The sequence below is a fragment of the Elephantulus edwardii genome, unplaced genomic scaffold (assembly GCF_000299155.1).
Source record: "Elephantulus edwardii isolate Elephantulus edwardi_28Jun2011 unplaced genomic scaffold, EleEdw1.0 scaffold00040, whole genome shotgun sequence".
In the NCBI taxonomy this organism is placed as follows: domain Eukaryota; kingdom Metazoa; phylum Chordata; class Mammalia; order Macroscelidea; family Macroscelididae; genus Elephantulus; species Elephantulus edwardii.
Window position 1 is genome coordinate 20196212 of NW_006399790.1, and position 8029 is coordinate 20204240.

The following is an 8029-nucleotide window of genomic DNA, read 5'->3' on the forward strand; positions in this document are numbered from 1 at the left end:
CTATTTCCTTCAAAGCAGCTTGAACTTCTTCCTTTATCACCATAGGCTCTTACTCATATGTTATTTCATGAAATTCTTCTGTGTCTGTAAATTCCTTTCAATACAGTGACTCAGTATATTCTTTCTATCTTCTTTTAATACAATATCACTAAAGAGGTATAAAAGGATTAATGAAAATCAGAATTAAAAGGAGAAAGTGTAATTACATTGTTAGTATTGAAATTACAGAATTTATAGAATAATTTACAGAAATATAAAACAAAATACACATGAATGGTTGAAACAGAAATTTATGTGCTTTATAAACCTTCACTCAAATTACCACAATAACCCAAATACCAAAAAGGAGAGCTGAGCCTATTGACAAACTGAAAAAAAAGAGAAAGAAAAAAAGAGGAAAGTTAGTTAAGACGTGAAACATGAATACGACCAAGAAATAATCTCCAGGATATAGTATGTCCTTTTGGATGCAGGCTCTTGCACTAAGAAGCTCCTTAACACCAGGTAAGGACAAGATGCATGGAGCTTTCCAAGGAAGGTGAGGCTAAAAGATGTTGAAGGAAACAAGGACCTGCCTCCAAAACCAAGAGAAAAAGCCTGGTACCCTGAATTTGGAATTCTAATCACCCTGGTGGCCTAGTGGTAAGAAGCTGTGCTGCAATCCCATAGGCATGCAGTTCAAATCCACCAGCTTCTCCATGGGAGAAAGATGGACAGTCTCCTCTGATGCGATTAAACTGCCTTTGAAACCCACTAGATGGTCCGCTCTGAGTTGGTTCTGACTCAATGGTATATAACAACAACAACAACAACAACAACACTGTTTGGTAAGGCCAAAAAGAAAAAGCTAACCAATTATCAGTATGTTTTATTGTCAAGTAAATAAATTCATTATAAAAAAGAAATTTGTTTTTGCAAACAATGTATTTGAATTTTGTAAATAAGCTAGTAGAAAATGATAAAAAGAATGTAACAATAACAAAAAAAAGGAAAAAGAAAGAAAAGAAGGATTCCAGTCCGTATAGAGTTGTACCATTAAAACCAAAAGCTGCACTTTTCTAGTGGTTTGAATCCACCATTTGCTCTGTGGGAGAAAGATGAACAATTTGCCCCATTCAGCCTGAAGTCTCAGAAATCCACTGGTGAGCCAGCTGTGAGCTGCTTCTGACCTGAAGGCCACCAGAGAGAGAGAATCCCAATGATTGATTCATTAGGTTGGGGCTGGGGTCCAAAGACTGTATTTTGAACAAGCATCTCCAACTGATTCTGAGGCCCACTGAAACACATGAACTTCTGTAGATGTTGTTGTTGATTGCTGTCAAGTCGAGCATGATTCATAGCGATGCTATAAACAAAAGGTCTGAAGCCCTTCTATAACTATCAACATTTATCAAAGTTCACAGAGTTTCCAGAGGTATGTTGTTTAGGAAGTAGGTCTGAGCTCTGGTGGCCTTATGGCAAGAAGTTGTGTTGCAATCCCAAAGGAACGCAGTTCAAATCCACCAGCTGCTCCACAGAAGAAAGATGGGCAGTCTCCTCCTGTGTGAGAACTGCCTCTGAAAACTCACTGTTGGGTCAACTATGGGTCATTTCTCATCCTACAGAACACAACAGTAACTAAAAATTTTAAAGGGATCCCTGATGGCCTAGTGGCAAGAAGCAGTGCTCCAATCTTGAAGGCACGCTGTTTGAATCCACCAGATGCTCCACTGGAGAAGGCAGGTATTCTCCTCCTGTGTCAGTTGGATCCCATTTGAGCGAACACAACAAGAAAAAAAATATGAGGTTTCTGTAGATAATGAGTGCCAACAAGATATCCTTTTAAATGGAGAGTGCCATATTTTAAAGGAGCCCTGGTGGCAGAATATTTAAACTCTCAGCTGCTAACCTAAAGGCTAGTGGTACAAACCCACTCCATGAGAGAAAGATGTTTGCTTCCGTAAAGATAAGAGCTTTGGAAGTTCAGTGAGGTAGTCTTTCCATATCCTGTGGGGTTGCTATGAGTTGGGATGGACTTGATGGCAATAAGGTACCATATTAAAACAGCAGAGGTACATAAAAGGAAATCTTCTGCCTGTATCCTGGACAGACTGAAGGAGAGAAGAGAATGGAAAGTCAGAGAAAAGGCTTTACAACAGTTCAAGTGTTAAGTCTAATCACTGCAATTTACCCATCTCTTTGTTCCCATAGAGTCTACTAGGAGTAGCACAGTCAGAGGAAGAGTTGCTGTGAAGTTAATGAAGCTTAAGCTTCAGGGTCCTTCACTTGCACGAGCCCTTTCTGAGTCCCTTTCTTTTTATCATTTTTTCCCCAAAAAAGCACTTTCATACCTATTTTTGCATTCTTTCCCTTAAAAATAAGTCCCTAAAATTGTATCATTCCCCAGGCTCTAAAAAAACTGGACCCAGTACTCTACTGAGGAAAATTTTTCTTGAATTTACTTCAAAGGCAGATGATCACTTAATGTGATAATCTCTTCCTCCCTCTGTACTAGTGCCTCTAAAACCTTCCGTTTATTCTCACTAAACTGATGTGTACTCTGGGTGTTTGGAGACTGGAATCAATAGAGGTTGGTTCTGTTTTATCAAAAGTCAGATGGTATCAATCTTCATTCTCAGAATAATGGCTTTATGTGTTACAGGCTAGAACTGCATAATAGAATTTTCTTGGCTGTAATCTTTATGGAAACAGACCATCAAGTCTTTTCTCCTGTGGAGCCATTGGATGAGTTCAAGCTGCCAACTTAAAGCTCAGCAGCCAAGTGCGTAAACTACTTGCACTACCCAGAGACCTTAGTTGCTAAAAGGTCCTACACATTCTGGACCCCTGTAACCTCTCTGATCTAATCTCCTACTCTCTCTCTCTTACCCTACTACTATTATGATAGCATCTTTATTGTTCCTTAACCATGCCAGGCATCAAGGACTTTGCAATTTCTGCACCCTTTGTCTGTAATGTTCTTCCTTAATGATATCTTTGTGGCTCACTCCCTCATCTCCACCAGAGTTGTGCTCAAATGTCACTTTCTCAGTGAGGCCTTTGCTGACCTCCCTCTTGAAACTGCAATCCCATCACATAATCCTGGAACCTCTTCCCTTCTATTTCTCCTTAGCGCTTATCATTACCCATTGTTGTTACCCAACGAGTTCATTACAACTCGTAGTGACCCATATGAGAAGTAGAGCTGCTCCTTTATGCATTGCCTGCTCTATTCTCCTATAAATCTGCTGATGAGTTCAAATGGCAGAGCTTCCAGTTAGCAGGCAGGCCCTTAACCATCATACCACTGAGTTTTTTTTTATTGTTGCATAACATGTATTTCACTTTTTATTGTCTTTTACCATTAGAATTTCAAGTGTCAAGTTGCTGTTGTTGTTGTTGTTGTTGTTGTTGTTAGGTGTCATTAAGTCAAATATGACCCAGAGGTGATCCTATGAACTACAGATCTGAACCCTGTCCTATCCTGTGCCATCCTCACACTTCCTAACACAACAGAGCCCATTGCTTCAGTCACCGTGTCAATCTACCTGGTTGAGGGTCTTCCTCTCTTTTGCTGACGTTCCACTTTTCCAAGCATGATGTCCCTCTCCAAGGAATAGCCTCTCCTAGTAACATGTCTGCAGCATTTGAGATGAAGCTTTAGGATCCTTGCCTCCAAGGAGTACTCCGGCTGCATTTTGTCCAAGACATATTTGTTTGTTCTTTTGGCAGTCCATGAGGTAGTCAGTACTCTTTTTCAACACCAAAAGTCAAAAGCATCAATAACTCTTCTGTCATCCTTCTTTATTTTCCAGCTCTCAGATGTATAGCAAGTGATTAAAAAAAGCCATGGCCTGTATCAGGTGCATCTTAGTCCTCAAATTGCCATCATTGCTCTACAATGATTTGGAAAGGTTACTGACTAGAGCTTCCCAGTACAATTCATCGCCCGATCTCCTGATTGCTGGTACCAAGGGTGTTGTTGGGTGCCATCAAGTCAACAACTCATAGAAACCCAATAAAAATTTTGAACCTTCCCTTATTCTGTGCCATCCTCATGATTTCTGATATGCTTCATCCCAGTGTGTCAATCCATCTTGTTGAGGTTCCTTCTCTATTTTGCTTATCTTTCCCAGCATGGTATATTTTTCCAAAAACTGATTCCTCTCAGCATACCCAAAGTATGTGAGATGAAGTATCACCTTCCTTGCCTCTAAGAAGCAACTGGTTGCACTGCTTTTAAGACAGACTTGTTTTTTCTATTGACAGTCTGTGAGATATTCAGCACCGTTCCCCAACATCACAATTCAAAGGCATCTACTTCTGTCATTTTCATTGTGCAACTTTAAGAAGCATAGGAAACAATTGAAAAGGTGATGGCTTGGGTCAGGTGCTCCTTAGTCTTTAAACTGACATTGTTGCTCCATGAAGGAAAGAATATTTGCCTTTTATGATATATCCTTAGAGACTCTGGTAGAACAATGGTGAAATACTCAGTTGTTAACCAAAAGGTTAGTAGTGTAGTCAGCTTCTAGGAAGATCATAGCTTTTGATACCCTATGCAGCAGTTCTCCTCAGCCCTACAGAGTGGATATGAGTTGGAATCTACTCAATAGCAATAGGTTTGCAATATCTCTACCAGTCCTTGAAGAGGGACATCATGCTTGGAATGGTGGAGGGACAGAGCAAGAGAGGAAGAACTTGGATGAGATGGATTGATTCATTGACTTAGGTAATGCGGGTAGGTGTGTCAGAGACAATAATGTTGGCTCAGGATAGAGCTAGGTTCGGAGCTATTGTACATACACAGGGTCACTACGAGTCACAAGAGACTTGATGGCACATAACAACTACTTAGAATGGTACATATGAATTCTGGTGCATTAGGTATAGGAATGCGTGGTGCCAACCTAAATGACGTACTTCTTTGGTGATTCAAATCCACCAGCAGTTCTGTGGGAGAAATATGCACAGTCTACTCCTTTGTGATTAACAGCCTCAGAAACAAAATGAGTTGATTCCCAACGAGTTGGCTATGAGTTGATTCCAACTTGATGACAATGAGTTTGAATTTTGAGTAAAACAGTGCAAGACACATAAAAGATACTCAATAAAGACATATAGACTGAAAGGATACTTCTTTGTTGTATGACTGTGGAAAAAGATATCTAAAGTGAAAGTCCATTTTGTAATTTATGAAAGTGGATAATAATAGTAATCACTTGATAATGGTCTTCTGAAGATGAAAATAAGATCATGTCTTGATATTCAGAAGACCATTATCAAGTGATTACTATTATTATCCACTTTCATAAATTACAAAATGGACTTTCACTTTAGATATCTTTTTCCACAGTCATACAACAAAGAAGTATCCTTTCAGTCTATATGTCTTTATTGAGTATCTTTTATGTGTCTTGCACTGTTTTACTCAAAATTCAAACTCATTGTCATCAAGTTGGAATCAACTCATAGCCAACTCGTTGGAGTGAATACATGTTAACAGAAGTCTTCAATATCTTAGTTCAAAAGCATCTATTCTGCCTCCTCAGAGGGTCAGTCCTACCTAAAGATAACTTACGTAAATAGTCCTGGCAAAGTTATCAAGAGTTGCAACTGCAGTAGTTTCTTTCATTTCTTTTTTTTTTTTTTTAGTTTCTTTCATTTCGTTTCCTCCCTCCCAATGATGAATATTCCTGACAATTATAGAGGCACATAGTCACATCTCAATGTTGACACAAAATCCATATTGTCCACTTTCAGTTGATGGAATATCATTTGAGATGTTTCAACGAACAGATGCAGCCCTGGATGTGCTAAGTAGCCTATACCAAGAAACTGGATTGACTGGAAGAAATCTATGCGGTGTTGTTTTTTTTATCCTTCAAAAAAAAAGTGATCCAATAGAATGTGTAAATGACTGAATAATGTAATATCACTTGCAAGTAAAATCTTGCTGGATATTATTTACAAATGGTTAACTGTAAATTGACAAGAAAGTTCCAGAAATTCATCGGGATTTAAAAGAGGCAGTGGCAAAAGAGATATAACTGCTGATGTCAGATGTATCTTGGTTCAAGCAGAGAATACTAAAAGGATGTCTATTTTTGTTTTATTAACAATGCAAAGCTATTTGACTGTGTGGATCACAAAAAATTATGGATCATAAAAACTTACGGATAATATTGAGAAGAATGGGAATCTAGAATACTTAATTGTACCCATGTGAAACCTATACATAAACCAAGAGGCTATTGTCTAAACAGAGCAAGGGAACAATATATGGCTTAAAATCTGGAAAGGTGTGCATCAGGGCTCTATCCTTTCTCCATACCTATTCAATCTGTATGCTGAGCAAATTGCTGTAAAGGCTAGACTCTATGAGGAAGAGTGTGGCATCAATATTGAAGAAAGACTCATTAACAACCTGTGCTATACAGATGATACAACGTTACTTGATGAAAGCAAGAAGTATTTGAAACATTTGCTGCAAAAGATCAAAGATTGCAACCTTCAAAATGTAGATTATATATCAATATCAAGGAAAAAATCCTCATCACTGGGACAATAGGCAACATGATGGTAAATAGAGAAAAAACTGAAATTGTCAATGATTTCACCTTACTTGGATTCATAATCAATACCCTTGGTATCAACAGTTAAGAAATCAAAAGACGGTTTAAAAAAGAAAATAAAAATCAAAAGATGTGTTGTGTTGGGGGAAATATGCTGTCAAAGATCTCTCCAAAGCATTAAGGAACAACAATGTCAGTTTTAAAGAATAAGGCATACCTGATTCAAGCCATGGGTTTTGTTTTTTTTTTCCCAACTACTTCATATGTATCTGAAAAATGAATAAAAGTGTCTAAAGAATAGTTGATGTCTTTATATTGTAATGTAGAAAAAGAGTACTGAATATCCCATGGACTGCCAAAAACTCCCATATAAATCTATCTAGGAGGAAGTAGAACCAAAGTGCCCCCTAGAGGCAATGCAGATGTAACTTTGCTTCATATTCTTTGGGCATGTTGTTAAGAAACATGTCACTGGAAAAATATTATACTCTAGGAAAGGTGGAGGGAGGATCAGAGAGAGGAAGACCCTCAACAAGATGGATTCACACTGGACTGCAACAAGGGGCAGAGACCAAGGAAGGTGCAGTTCTAATCCACTAACTGCTCTTTTGCAGTTCAAATCCACTAGCTGCTTTTTGGAAGCAAGATAGGAAATCTCCTTCCATCTCATTTGTAGCCTCTGAAAACCTGCTGGAGGGTCAGCTATGAGTTGGTTCCAACTTGAAGGCAACAAGTGAGTATAAGTCTCTGTCTCTTTGTCTCTATTTCTCTATCTCTCTCTCTCTTTCACACACACTACACACACATTGTTGTTGTTGTGTACCATAGAGTCAGAACCAACCCATAGCTGGATTTCAGTTGGTTTTCACAGGCAGTTAATCACACAGGAGGAGATTGCCCATCCTTTTCCCACAGAACAGCTGGTGGCCTTGAACGATGGCATGCCTTCAGGTCTGCAGCGCTTGCTACTAGGCCACTAGAGCTGATGGTCTAATCCATAGCATGCTGCACTGCTAACAAAATGCTTTACATTCCCCATAGTTCAAATCTACCAGCAGCTCCAAGGGACAAAAATGGATAGAATCCTCCTGTAAAGACTTATAACCTTGCACACCTAATGAAAGGGCACTATTAGGTTTTTTCATTTTTTTTTAAAATTCCTTGGGGTTTAAAAATTTTTTTAATTTTTTGCACTGTTTTTATATCTATATAAGTGTATTATGAGCCCTGTTGGTGTTACATGATAAATCACTTGTCTAATCAAGCAGATCAAGCCCACCAGTAACTATATTAGAAAAAAAAATGGGACATTTTGCTTCCATAAAAAGTTACAGTCTTGGAAACACAGTGGGGCAGTGCTTCCATGTCCTATAATGTCTCTGTGATTCAGAATTAACTCAATGGCAACAGGTTTTGTTTTCCTTTGGTTTAGTTTATATTGTTGTTGTTATGTGTCATCGAGTTGCCTGCGACTC